The 14,404-nt window shown below is 39.5% G+C and overlaps 1 long non-coding RNA gene across 8 annotated transcripts in view; it reads left to right on the top strand.

Moving 5' to 3' along the window:
• LOC135293364 (uncharacterized) overlaps window positions 1-14,404 on the top strand; it is a 34,574-nt gene that overhangs the window by 4,443 nt on the left and 15,727 nt on the right. For 4 of the 8 annotated variants that reach the window (XR_010355454.1, XR_010355456.1, XR_010355458.1 and 1 more), the window contains exons 3-6: window positions 992-3,289; window positions 11,450-11,553; window positions 12,533-12,720; window positions 13,910-14,394. This is a non-coding gene — a long non-coding RNA (uncharacterized LOC135293364). The remainder of the gene's footprint in view (window positions 1-991; window positions 3,290-11,449; window positions 11,554-12,532; window positions 12,721-13,909; window positions 14,395-14,404) is intronic. The other 4 variants (XR_010355459.1, XR_010355453.1, XR_010355455.1 and 1 more) reach the window with 4 other exon arrangements.

Below are 14,404 nucleotides of genomic sequence, written 5' to 3'. Positions count from 1 at the left end.
CTATTGATTATGAGCTTATCTTCAAATGTCAGCATTGTGTTTACCTGGTGTTGGCCATTGAACATTAACTAGGAATAAATATGAAAGAATAGAGAGGGAGAGAACAGGAGGTAATATTTTCCAAAAATACTTAATAAGGAAAAAACGAATGGCTTGAAAAGCAAAAGTGGTCTGTGGATTCATAGAAAAGGGAAAATAGTAAAGAGGAGGCAGAAGGAACATACAGACAGCAAAAAAGAAAAAAATATCTTTCCCCCTTTTCTGGGGCCCAGATGGGAAAACAAAGGTGGTTATGTGTTTTCTTGTAGCTGCAGTAGTTGAAGTCTGGCCAAGTGAGGAAGGCAACCACTTGTTTTCAACAGAATATAGCCCAGTGGTAGGGCTTGGAAAACTGATGAATGTTGAAATCTTCTCAATACATCTTTGCTCAGCTGAGCACCTTCTCTGGTACTGCTCAGGCAGCCTGTAATGTCACAAGTGCTTGTAGCCTCCAGCACATCACAGAGTCCTCTTCACTTTGCCCTGACTTTCTCTGGGAAACAGCCTGTGTTTGTGTACAGCTGGTGGGAGAGTATGAGAAGAGGTGTGTACTATTCCAACACAGAAAAATGTCAGGAGGGAGACTGCCTCTCTCCCTCTGCCTTCCCCAAATTCAGCCTGAAGCTGCAGCCTGGCCTGTCTCTACTCAGCAGCCCCAGAGTCAGGTCAGGGTGGGTACATCTGCTCTAGTGACTTGGGATAGCACTGGCAGCATTCCCAACACTGGAGCTTGATTGTGCTGTTAAAGTTAGAAAGTGCTGGCTTGGGATGGCTAACACTCTCTCAAACAGTTTTAGACACATTCATTGCTTTCAGATCCAAGTGCCCTTTAACCATCAATCAGCTGAGAATATTTTCTCTCCAAGTTTTTCTGAGATTTGCATATCTAGGCTGTGTCTAGTGTCTCCTTGAAGGTTGCTGTAACAACTGTCCTTTCTTTTTTGTCTCACAGACTTTCAGATCTCCCCAGAATCAGAAAAAATTCCTCAGCCTTGGAAGCACCTCTTTGTTTGGATTGTTGCACATATTGTCAGTGCGTGGCTATTGATTCAACAACTCAGTGGACAAAAGGACCATTCTGGATTCTTACACTTGCCTTTAAATGAAAGTTGTCAATTAGCCCCTTCAGTTTCAAAGGAGTTTAAGCTGACCAAACAATCTGACACCTATTCACTCACACAAAGGGGAAGAAATCAGAAGAAGTAAATACTGCATATTAAGTCTCCTTGTCTATGAAATCCAAAGAGTTTCCAAAATCTCTGATACTGTCTAAACTCTTCATTCCAGGATCTAAAGTGTGTATTCATGCCACCATTGTCTCAGCTGCAATTGAACACTGCAATGACTTTTAATCTGATTGCTTTCTTCTCTCTCTCTTGTTCCTTGACCCTGGACTTGTCAAAATGCTCTGATTGTATAGTTCAGCTCTTTGAATCTCTCTAATTCCACTTCATTTATTTATTCCATATTCTGTAGTTATTTCCTTTACTTCTTCAGCCAAAGGAACTTCTTTGTCTTCTCTTATCATAACCTCTTAAACCTCATATTGCTTTGTTGGATCCTGTTCCAGGGTCATGTTTGCCTATAGAAGGACTCTGTATTTTGTTGGAAACTGGAATTAGTCCACTACTCACCTGCATTACATTTTTCTAAATATCCATATTTGAGTTTTTCCCCTACACTTGCATCAACACACGGGCTATAATTTTTACCCAGGCAAGGCATTTTTAGTGCATTGGAGTTCCCTACATTTTATGGAATTGATTCAAACCTCCAGAGCCTGTCTGTGATACAAGGGTTAATACTAGGAATGAACAAGAAGCATTTCTGAAAACTGCCAGACTAACTGGAAAGCCAGGTGGGCCAAGGTGGTCAAGAAAGCAGCTTGGCTTTAGGTCCTATGTTTTATGGGTCAAGCCTGGAGCCATTCATAGGATCACAAAACCATTTAGATTGGAAAAAAGCCTTTAAGATCATTAAGTCCAACTCTAAAGCTAACACTGACAGGTCCATCACTTAACCACGCCCCGCTGATACATCCCTTAGTGCCACATCTACATGTCTCTGAAGCACCTCCAGAGATGGTGGCTGAAAAGTTAAATAATTCAATAGATAATTTCTGTTACGGCTCTCCTCTAAGATTGTGAAAGACCATTTTCTAAATCTACATTCTGCCTGATATCCAGATGAGACTTCAACCCACATCTCCTACAGCTCAGTCTAAACTCCCAAGTTATATCTCTTTTTGATGTGTGTTTCTCTTTCTGCTCTGCTGAAGACCTACAACAGCTGTACCATCAAATTCAACTGTACGGAGGGACAGACCATCTTAGGTGAGATCAGGCTTTGAAGCAGAGGAACTCTTAGAACAGATCAGCAATTTTTTTAGCAAAACAGTTTTTGGCATGAAAACACACTGGTTTGTTAACCATGTTTTTTTGCAAAAGTCGAATCTACCTGAGTGTGGTTACTGGTTCAGGCACTGGTGATCTGCACTGTGAGAGTACCTAATGTATTATTTTGTGTACTGCTCAGTGTCCTAGCCACCTCTCTTTCTCTACAAGTTTTCTTGAATTCTTCCTTGTATTTTTCTTTTGATTACAAAATTATTAGCCAGTACTGGGAGGTGGTGTATATATCTCTCATGTATTTATCTTTTTTGAAAAAAAGAAAATCCATTTTTTTCTCTGTTACTGAGAATAGAGTAATAATTTTCCTCTTTGTTGTGGAATAGGGGGCATGTTTTTAGCCAACTCCATTTAATGTCTCTTCCAATAATCTGTCTCATGTGCAGATTTTCTTGTAAAAAAAGTCCCTGCAGTAATTCACATTCTAGTTCTTTAAATATATAATGACAGTCCATGTTATGAAATATATTAACTTCTCAGTCACATTTCCTATTACCCAGGTAGAAAAGATGCAAAGTTCCAGTCTACATCTCTCTTGAGTCCTACTATGGCAGCTTCTGAAAGGGCTCCTGGTTTTGTGTGTCCTGCCAGGAGGAGTGGCTGAAACTCACAAGGATCTCATCTCATCTTATCTCTTCTGCCAGTGACCTGTGACAAACCAGAGGCAGCCCTAAATACCTCAGAGGCAAGGTACAAGGAAAACTGTGTCAGACATATCTAAATTAACTGGCTCCTGAAGAAAGACTCCTTCCATCCTGTCATTATTAAAAAAGGAAGGAAAACAAAACGCAGAAAACCAAAAATCCCAAAACAAACAAAACCTGAAGCTTTGAAGGAGAAAGGCAAGTAGTTTTTCTCTGAAATTTCTGCCTTTTAAATGTTTTGAGCATTTCTCAATCCAAAGAGGTGCCTCATCTTCTGCTGAGTCCTGTTGGATTCACTATGTCATGTGGCATGTGGTTGTTTTTTTCACATGTTAATTATATGAAAGTGTGTCTCTTTTTGTATGAATTTTCAATCTTCCATGCTTAAATTTTTTGAAATGTCTCTTTGTACTTGCCTTATGGTAAAGGGGGGGGGTAAAAGTGCCTCATCTGTCTTTTCTATCACACTCCTTATTTCCTTTGCATTCGATCCTTTCCTCTTTTATTCATTTCATCTCATCTCTTAGGTAAACAGTCCAATTCTGTTCCATTTTGTTTCATTTCTGAGGTTTTCCGTGTCCCTAATTATTCTCATCACCCATCTTTGAACTCTTTTCCTCTGTGCTATATCCTTTTTTTGACATTTTAGGTGCAAATTGTTGTAGGTGCAATTTAGATCACTTAAATGTCCAAGTCCCTGACTTATGGATGCAATCAGGGACTCAGACATCTAAGTAACTAGATTGCAGACACAAATAATTACATTGCAAAATGTGCCTGCAAGTTTTGTGCCCATGAGAAATGGCTAAAGCCAGACTAAAGAGCAGAACCTTCATCACAAACAAAATATCCCCCTCACCCTTTAAAGGAGAAAAGACCCCCTCCATTTGAACAAGATACTAACACAGAAAAAAAGTCAATTGTATGAACTCTATAGAGCTGTATGATAAATGTAATATGAATAGAATAATATGTCAGAAGATGTAGAATGGAATAATAATAATAATAATAATAATAGTAATGAGAACCTTATTGGGAGAGAAGAGCACAGTGTGCACTGAGCTTCCATGATAGCCAGTGTTTGTCAGAAACATTTGCATGTTTCTGCCTTTAAAAATGAGACTTGAGATGGTTTACTTTGTGGCATTGAAATATTTCTGCCATTAATCTACAGGAAGAAGGTCTAAGACACTTAGCCCATGTCCACAATCCAATATTCTAGAAAATTCAGGCTAATTTTATTGAAAAATATTTTGAACAAGGTTTTATCATTCCTTCTCTTTACAAATTAAATGCCTTTCTCTGATGAGGTTTCAGCAGACTACAAAGTTGTGGTCATATTGTTTAATGGTGGTGCTGGAGGAAAAGTTGGAATGAGAGCTGTATTTTTTTGAAAGAAAAAATTTATTTGAACTTGATATTTTTTTCTTAGGTTTTCTATATTGACTGGAACTAAGTTGCATTTTCAGCTGAAAAAATATAGCTCCTCTTTCAAACATATGAAGAGAAGTGCTTATGCTTTCTGCTATTTGTTCTGAAATTAAAAAAAAAATCTTTTTGTCTTCAAAACCCAAAAATTTCTAATATTTAAAATTAATGGAATACGCTGTTAATATTCTGTTCCATTCCTTTTTATTAAGCTTTCTGAAAAAGAAAGTAAAAAGATTAAAAAAAAAAGATAAAAAATAGCAGTACATAAATACTTAGATTAAGGACTGGCTATGTTCTAGAATTACACATAGTGGTAAACTTTGATTTTAATTAATAAATATAGATCAATTTCAAAATATTCTGGATGTATAATGGTATTTTCTCTAGGAATTGTCAGCACTAGGAGTGGAGAGGAAAGTTGGTGGGGTGAATTTATAATAGTGTCTGCACAATTTCAGCCAACGTTTTCCTCCTGTGTTCTCGAATTCTGTTTTAATTTCTTATGTATTTCAGCCCCATGTTTGCTCCACTTCCATCCTGTGCCTCCTTTGCTCTGTGAGTCAGCATTCCCAGCTAATGAATTTTGGTCATCTTATGAGGCTGAGATTGGTTAGATATTATAGCCAAACCATAGTATGGACAAAGCAAAAATAAGTTGATTACCAGTATAAAATAATTTTCAAATCTCATAAGGCTTGCCTATGGTACAAGACATTTCCTTCTACAAGGGAGATTATATCCTCAAGAATATTTCTCTTAAATCCTGTATTATTTACTAATGGGTCCACATTTCAAATAACTGTGAAGAAGAATTTTTTCTCAAGTGTGTGTTCCTTGTTACTCACATAAGAGAACTTATGCATGACGGAGTCACTTAAGTTTAATTAAATGGGCCATATTAAGTCCCTCAGAGTAAGAATTCTATCTAGAATTGTTAAATATTTAATCAGCTCTCAACCAGAAATGCTGTTTGGTTAGTCATCCATTATTCTATCTTCTTCTAAGTGAAGACAATGAGAAAACTCCAAGCATTTTAAAGGAAGAAGAAACAAATTCAGTGCTTATGTGTCAGATGTATGAAATTAAAGAAAATGAGCTCACAGAAAGAAAGAAAAACTGCACAGAAACTTTTCAGTGCACTTACGGAGAGCAATACCTTTCTGGAATTAAGCCAGATTTCTTAGCTACACTAACTGGTATGTCTTTGAACTTAGGCAGAAAGAGAAGCACCTGAAAAACAGAAGTTGATGCAATAGCCTCAAGACTTGCATCTGCTGCCTGTTCTTCCTTGATCCAGCATTTCTCCCTACTCAGAGTCTGGTGGTTTAAGCTAGACTGTGTGACTGTCTTACAGTGAGGCAATGAATACAAAGACTTTTCCATGGGTGGGGTAAATCAGGGGAGAAGCATCACTATTGTCACAAGACCAGGCCCCAGCAACTCTGCAGTAGAGAGTACCAGCCCTAGCAATCGTGTGCAAATTGAAATGGGCGCAGCTGTGTGGGTGCTTCTCCTGTGCTCTCTCCCTGGTCAAACACATCTGGTGGGGTCTGCCTGTGACTTCCATGACCTAGCACATGTTTTTCTACATACATAGCCTAGAAACAAAGGTCTAGAATAGGCCAGAATAAGTTTTTCAGAGTGCACATTCTTGCCGTTGACCATAAAGTAGCTAAGAAGAGAAATTTACGTTGTAGGCTTCTAAAATTCTTTGAGATTATTTCCCTCCTACCTCATTTTCCTCCCTGAAGAGGAAAAAACCTCTCTCTATGCTTTCAGTTCTTCCAAATAATTTGAAAACTTGACTGTACTTTTCCTTGCATTTCAGACATAGTCAACATTTTCAAAAACCTTCTGAAAAACATCTGGGATTACGATGGACATGTGGCTAAGGTGTGGGTAGAGCTATGTGGAAAGCAGAATTAAAATTATTTTTCCAAAATATTAGTGTAATTTCATATGCAATCACTTCTCTAACAAGTCTCAAAAGAATTCAGATTATATTGGTTATTTTATGCCTCAACTCTACCATTTAAAATTATTTTTAATATAATTTCATTGTGTCCCTCATCCAAAAAAGCTTATAATTTCTTTGGGTTTTATTTTGTTTTGTTTTATTTATATATTACAGAGGCAGGATGCCTAACAGCTTGAGGCCTTTAAAAAGCCTAGGACCCCTTGAGTTTTTCTTTTCTCATCTCTTCTCTTTGAAGTGAAACATTTTTATTCCTAGTCCTCCACTTTTTTCTTCCTCTTCTTCCTGCTGTTTAATATTTGCAAGCTTTTAAAGGTCAGCTTTTCCTCTCTCTGCTCACCTTGTCCTGCTCACTACTGCAGGGTATCAATTGCTGACCTGGCACCTCACCAGGTCCTTGCCCACCATTTTGCTGTGAAAAGACAAGACCATATGAAATGTTTGCCTAGTTCTTGCGTTGCAAAGGTTTCATGGCCATTCAGATGGCAGTGAAAACTTCATGAAAATCTATTAGGTTACAAAGACAAAGACATCATAACTATTCTTTGCAGCTCTCAGAAATAATAATATTTGGCAAATTCTCTTAAGCTTCACCTATCCTCAAGGATGGAAGAACCTTGAATGTTCATTTTGTTTCAGTTTGCCTTGTATTCAGTAGAGTTTTCTTGTGAAAACTCCCAGAGCCCTTAACAGCAGAACACTGCAAAGTTGCAGTAGTACCAGAAGATCTAGGTCCTGGGTTTTCATGAGTTTGAGTGTGAGTACATGAGTCTGAGTGTTGCTCACCTTTGTGTGTGCACTGACCAAGCTTTGAAAGCCTGGTCCTGTGCAGACAATGTGTGAGCCTCTGTTCTTGATTCCTCTCCCTTCAGGTGACAATTGGCTTTAGACGCCCTGTGTATCCAGGGCCAGGACAGAGGCAACATGAAGGGGAACAAATGTCAGTACCATCTAAATCCTTTCTTCATTGTTGATATGCAGACAACAGTAGCCTAACTTGGTCAGCCTGGTAAGGTTGAGATGGATATTTTGACCTCCACAATAATTTGGTATTTTTTTTTTGCCTCACTATGCAAGGGAGAAGTCAGTGAGACAATTTCCTCCCTCCTGTGCTTTCCTCAGCCCAAGGGGGCTGTGTTGCATGTGGATATGTCATGGCAGTCCTGTAACCATCCCATCCCTCTGGGTCTGACCCTTTGTGCTCACACCTCTTTCATTGTAACGTGGCATTCTGTGGCACTCGGAGCTGGCTGTCATTTTACAGAACAGCAGATTGAAATGATTGTTGCTTCCTCCTCTCTTCCTGCTGCTGGCAGTGGTTTTATTTTCTCAGTTTTAGAAGGCTCCAGGCAAGTGCTGCAATCCTCTTCCTTCTCTAGGACCTTCTTCAATAATAACCCTGGTCTGACTGAGCCTATTAGGGAGTTTTGTGGAGAAATATTTAAACAGTAGGTCCTGTGATGAGATTTGGGCATGAAGGAAGCCCTGATTGGATTGAGGCTGTTGTATGTATGCAGTTTCTTCTTTTGTTGCTATGAAAAAGAAAGCCAGTGATGGAATATAGGTGCTCTGAGATGCAGACATTGGCAGAGTAGAATTTCATAATAGACCGACTACCAAAATTCAGCCTCAGCTACTTGTCAGTCCTCTTTTGTCACTGGCTCTCTAGCTCTTTACTGCATTATGCCCTTATTAATGAATACATTTTATTTTTTTAAGTACCAATTCAGTTTTGGAATGGTTTTTTGTGTTGAAAAAGGTAGGATTTATTTTTTTCCCCTGTGAGTTATGCAGAGTTCTTGGCATTTAAGCACCATGAGGTTGAATTAATTCTACAAAGGAAGGGTTTGGTCTGATTTACTTACAATGAACTCATTTCTGCTCCACAGAACCTATTTTGCCTGGAACCTTCTTGCTTAAATAGAATAATATTTTAATCTTGTGCTTTGGGTCCTTTTAAACCTGATTCTATTTTGTGCTCCTATTATCCCAATAACAGTTCAATTAGGAGTGGTTAAAAATCAAGATATTTATTTTAATTGCATGCTTATCTTATGAGGGTATATTGCAGTAAATAAGGAACATTTGAACAAAAAAACCCTAACATTGCAACATGTCTTGTCACATTATACTTACCCTACACCTGATTTCAAATGTAAATTGCACAGCATTTAGCTCTAATGAAAATACTCTAGTGAAGGAAATTGTTAAGATTTTCTGGTGCTCCCCTAGGGGTAATATTAAAACCTCCATTACTAACATCTCACTCTGAGAAGACAAAATGTGCACTGAGAATACAAAAGCTCTGTTGGCATCTAAATGTGTGCCAATTAATTCGCAGTTACAGACCTGCAGATCTGTATGGAGATGTAAAAATAGGACCTGGGAAAGCTATTTAGATCCCTGTATAACGGGGCTCCTTGACCCTGGATTTCTAATGTTAGTTTAATCATGGCATTCTGCTTTCTATTTATTTATATAGTTGCCTCAATGAACAAATTAATAATTATACAGCACATTGACAAACATGCCGAGTAATATTTGCCAGATTTTAAATTAATTTAATTCAAGGGCCACTTCATTTACAGGATTCATAGGCATATCAAGGAGTAGCTTTTACTTCATTGCTATTCAGATTACACCAAGATTTTTCATAATTTTCCACTCTCCTTTTTATCTCTCACCCCTTCTTTCGCTGAGGAAGACAATTTAACTTGCTTTTCCAAATAGGTGGTTACTTTCAGGCAGGTGGAAAACAGGTAAACGAAAGACAAACAGAAATGTAGATAAATGCATGGGTAACATACATTTTAGAGAGATAATAATTTTTATTAGTGGAAAAACAGCTCTAACAACTCACATTTATTTTTCCATATTTCAAATTTGCAATCCATCTCCTTTTGTTTTTCACCTACAGTTTCCATTGCATATTATTTTAATTTTAATATATCTTGTAATCCTGGGGAAGACTGTTTCTGTGTTGAACATACTCAGTTACACAGAGGTGCTGTGCTTTATATTGTTTGTAAACAGAGACTTGATATTAGAACCAGCAAGTGGCTTGAACTGCAGTATTTGAAATGAGAAATATATGTCCCATGGCAGGCAAGTCAACCTTTTTAATGAAGGCTGTGTCCTTTGAGCAGGGGGAAGGAGATGATCATCAATCTTTAAAAATACTCCCCTACTTTCTCCAACATGGCCAAGTACAAGGAATTTACAGAACAGTGCTACTTTTCTTTAACAGTATTCTCTTTTTGTTTCCCATTTCATTATTCTTTTGGAAGAAACAGGACAACTGGTATGTGAAAAAGACTTTTTCTTGAAAGGTGGCACATTGCTATCTTGGCCAATACATGGCAGGGTCTTCTGCTGGAATATAGAGAATCTGAGACATATTTAATATTTTCTCCATATTTTAAGAAGAACTGCAATGTTGGGGAGATAAGTTCCCCCTTATTACACTTATAACTCATATGATCTGTGTTTTAATGTATTTAATTATGGCAACACCCCCCTCAGATGCTGGCACTTAGACACGCATCTTCAGTTGTAGAACAAGACCCATGAAAGAGCCTTTCATCCCTTTCTGATGTCACCTGATTTCTATAAAAAAATTCTTACCTTGGCACAGGAAATTGCCAAGGAGCCACTGCACTCAGCCACCTGAGTGACACAGCAGAGCCTGAGCTGCCACATCCTCCCCCTGCATTGCCTCTGCTCCCTGTGGCAGCAGTGCTTCCTCAGAAATACTGCACCTAGTTTGGTACCCAGGCATTCCTTTCTGGGCTGAGCCCCCATGGTTGAAAGACCACTATGAAATAGTCGCATGGGTCACAGACACTCAGCAGTTTGCTAAACACAGCTGTGCTTGCTCTCCTGCTCTTTTCTAAGTAAATCTGGTTGCAGATTTGGAGTTTTAGGGGACAAGATCCTCAAAGACATGAAGTGCAACTAGCAATGGGGACTGGTCTGAAAAGCATTGGAGGAGCAGTGCTGTGTAATTGTACTGAACTTCCAAGATGTAGCCAGATAGTGAAACTGAGAGCTATCAGTGGGGATCATCTCACCTGGCTTCTGGGGAAGGACTCTTCTGCACTTGGGTATCTGGCAGTGGCTTCTGCAATGGATACCAGAGGTCTAGGACCCAATTCAGTTGCATAAACATATGCTTTAAGACTCTTCCATGCATTTTATATTGTTGAAGACCTCTGCATGCAGCTGATGTGTGTGACAGAGGCCCTAGAGAAATGGGTTTCCTTCAGCAGCTGGAGCCAGGCAGCATATACTAAGGTATCCTTATTACCTGCTTTGGACAAATTGCATCTGGGTTTCACCAACCAGATCTGCATGAACTGTATTGAGAGCTCAGACACCTCACAAGCCTACAGAGTCCTACACGTTGGTGCCTAAAATAAGGTGTCCTACCTGGCAGTGAAGACCACTCTAAATATCTACTGGTAGGCAGAGGTAGGAAGATGAAACTCATCTGAGTATATTAGCAATGAGAAAGCAAGATTTAAAGGAAGACAAGTGAATCAGCTTCTCACATCCCTGGCTCAGATGAAGGCTAAATTTGGAAATGAAAATTGTTTAGGTGATACATGGGTCTCTCTGGAGAAATGTCTTGGAAACCATTTTAGGAGAGATCAGAGGGGCTGGGGGTGAATTGAAAAGAAACATTTGAACCAAATGCTTATTTCTAATTTGTGTGACGTGACTTAAAAGATGGAAAACCAACAGCTGGTGATGTGAAAGATAGATATGAGGGAGATAAAAGAAGACTGTGGAGAAAATTGAGAAATAATTTTTATGCCTTTAATGTACATCGCATTTAGGAAATTTGTGAGATATCAATGAATAGTAAGGTTCTTCTCAGAAACAAATAGGAAATAGATGTGCCTTGTGTAAGACATTAGCAGTCTCTCTTACGTCTGAACAACTTTTCATAGGTAAAATTGCTTTCGCTGGCACGATTATCACTGTTCACTGCTGCATTCAGCATGCTGCTCAATGTGATAATGAGTGATGTCTTTTTTCCATCACTTCAATACAGGTATGCAATTTATTCTGCCAGTAAACACTATTATAATGTAAAATTTATAATACAATATCTTTCAATGCCAGTCAGAGTGATAGTTTGAAGGAACTTGAATGTGTCTGTTATGTATCAGAGCAAACAAACCCCACATTAACAACAAAGTTGCTTACTTGGCAGAATGGTGCAGCTGCCTTGCTTTGCTTGCTGGGGTGAATACATTAACTGCAGTGCTGCTCCCTGGAGTGTCATGGCCCCAAACTCCCTCACTGTTCCTGCACAGTCCTCACAGTATCATGGGTACCAAATGGAATGGGCACAGTGATGTCATGTTAGGCATTTGGAGCACTGGGTTTACCTTTTAATATCCCCAGAGCTCAAGCACAGGGTCAGCACTACTGATGGTCCTTGGTATTGTTAGTCAGATAAACTCTCATGTTAATCCTGCACATTTAAGTTGACAATACAAATAAATACTTTCTGCTCTGTGTGTATGTGGGGGTAGTGTTCTTTCTTTCAAGAGCTTTTAGAATATATTCCAAATAATTTCCAATAATTTAAAAGCCTTTTAAAGAACAGGCTCTTCTTCCAATAATTGACAGGCAAGACAATACCAGAGGGGGAGGCGAGGTGGAGAGGGGCGGAGGTGTAGATTGCTCTATATAAAAGCTGCTAAATTATGTTGTCAAAATTATAGCAACATTTTTTTTTGCTCAAAAGCCTTGAAAAATCACACTCCTCCAGTCCCAGACTTCTGGCTTTTGTTTGTTTTGTGCAACCAACCTAAAACTTCATGTCATGAAATCTGTTATAATTGGAAGCACTTGTTGGATTAAAAATCAGCCCAGGACCAGGAACCCAAACATGTGACTGAAAACATTGTCTCTATTTTTACACACAACTACAAGAATAAAAAATTTTGACTGCTGCTGGTGGTATCTGTGATGTGTAGGCTGGATCTTTGCTTTCGTCTTGTTTATTTCCCATTCTTTGGCAGGTTTTCTTGTGAAAAGTAACCTGTCTGGAGATCTGGAGAGTGCACTCTAAGCTGATGTGATTAGACACTTGTGACAGTAGGAGAGCCACTGACTACAGGCCCTTCAGTTGGGAGTGGTCTCCATTGAGAACAACATTCAGTAACTTGCTGAAACAGGAGTCTCAATAACTCTGCATTTCAGTTCAGAGGTCTTGTTTACTGACTTCTCAGTATCCCTTCCTTCCTTCCTTCCTTCCTTCCTTCCTTCCTTCCTTCCTTCCTTCCTTCCTTCCTTCCTTCCTTCCTTCCTTCCTTCCTTCCTTCCTTCCTTCCTTCCTTCCTTCCTTCCTTCCTTCCTTCCTTCCTTCCTTCCTTCCTTCCTTCCTTCCTTCCTTCCTTCCTTCCTTCCTTCCTTCCTTCCTTCCTTCCTTCCTTCCTTCCTTCCTTCCTTCCTTCCTTCCTTCCTTCCTTCCTTCCTTCCTTCCTTCCTTCCTTCCTTCCTTCCTTCCTTCCTTCCTTCCTTCCTTCCTTCCTTCCTTCCTTCCTTCCTTCCTTCCTTCCTTCCTTCCTTCCTTCCTTCCTTCCTTCCTTCCTTCCTTCCTTCCTTCCTTCCTTCCTTCCTTCCTTCCTTCCTTCCTTCCTTCCTTCCTTCCTTCCTTCCTTCCTTCCTTCCTTCCTTCCTTCCTTCCTTCCTTCCTTCCTTCCTTCCTTCCTTCCTTCCTTCCTTCCTTCCTTCCTTCCTTCCTTCCTTCCTTCCTTCCTTCCTTCCTTCCTTCCTTCCTTCCTTCCTTCCTTCCTTCCTTCCTTCCTTCCTTCCTTCCTTCCTTCCTTCCTTCCTTCCTTCCTTCCTTCCTTCCTTCCTTCCTTCCTTCCTTCCTTCCTTCCTTCCTTCCTTCCTTCCTTCCTTCCTTCCTTCCTTCCTTCCTTCCTTCCTTCCTTCCTTCCTTCCTTCCTTCCTTCCTTCCTTCCTTCCTTCCTTCCTTCCTTCCTTCCTTCCTTCCTTCCTTCCTTCCTTCCTTCCTTCCTTCCTTCCTTCCTTCCTTCCTTCCTTCCTTCCTTCCTTCCTTCCTTCCTTCCTTCCTTCCTTCCTTCCTTCCCTCCCTCCCTCCCTCCCTCCCTCCCTCCCTCCCTCCCTTCCCCTCTTAAGATTTAGTGACCTTCTATGATGGCTTTGCTCTTGGAGAGAAGAAAATCTGTGTCAAGGGTATATTCTTGACCAAATTCATACTGTCTCTCAGATATTAATTTTTGCAGTAAAATGTGGTAGCTCTCCCTCTGGTCATTTCACAGTACAATAATTTGCTCTAGAAGTAAGCAGCTAGAAAATTTAATTAATTTTTTACTTGAAACATTCTAATGTATTTCTTTTTTTCCTTGATATTTACTCTCCACATGTAGCATGCCAAGCTGCAATTCATTTCTTGCTGTAGTCCTCACGTCCCATAAAGCCTATATAGCTCAAGCATTTCAGAAAGGAAGAGGCATTTGGAACATGATATGAAATATAACCTGAGTTTCTGTTCACTCTTCCACATGTTGCATCATTTATTAACACTGTCCCTTCTTAACAAGTCTAGATGATGAAGCTTCTGCAAAATCTGTCTGACCAGCTGCCTGTCTGTCTCCCACGTACTAAACACAAAGCAAAGCTCATAGGCTTGTGTGCACTTTTCAGCTTTGGTCCTTCCAGAAGTGTCTTTAATTAAAGTGGGAGAAAAATCAACCCTCCAAAAAACGTCTGAGAAAACAAGATTATACCTTGCATGAACAAGGGAGAGACTGAGATGCTTTTTCAGCTTGTGGTGTTCAACTGTGCAGCAGGCATTGCATGCTGTAGTGCTTTATGGCATCTCTCTGCTGTAAAGGCTGATTAAAAAAGAAAGGTAAATTCGT

Source organism: Passer domesticus, chromosome 2 (assembly GCF_036417665.1).
Source record: "Passer domesticus isolate bPasDom1 chromosome 2, bPasDom1.hap1, whole genome shotgun sequence".
Classification (NCBI taxonomy): domain Eukaryota; kingdom Metazoa; phylum Chordata; class Aves; order Passeriformes; family Passeridae; genus Passer; species Passer domesticus.
This window is presented reverse-complemented; position numbering and strand designations above follow the sequence as displayed.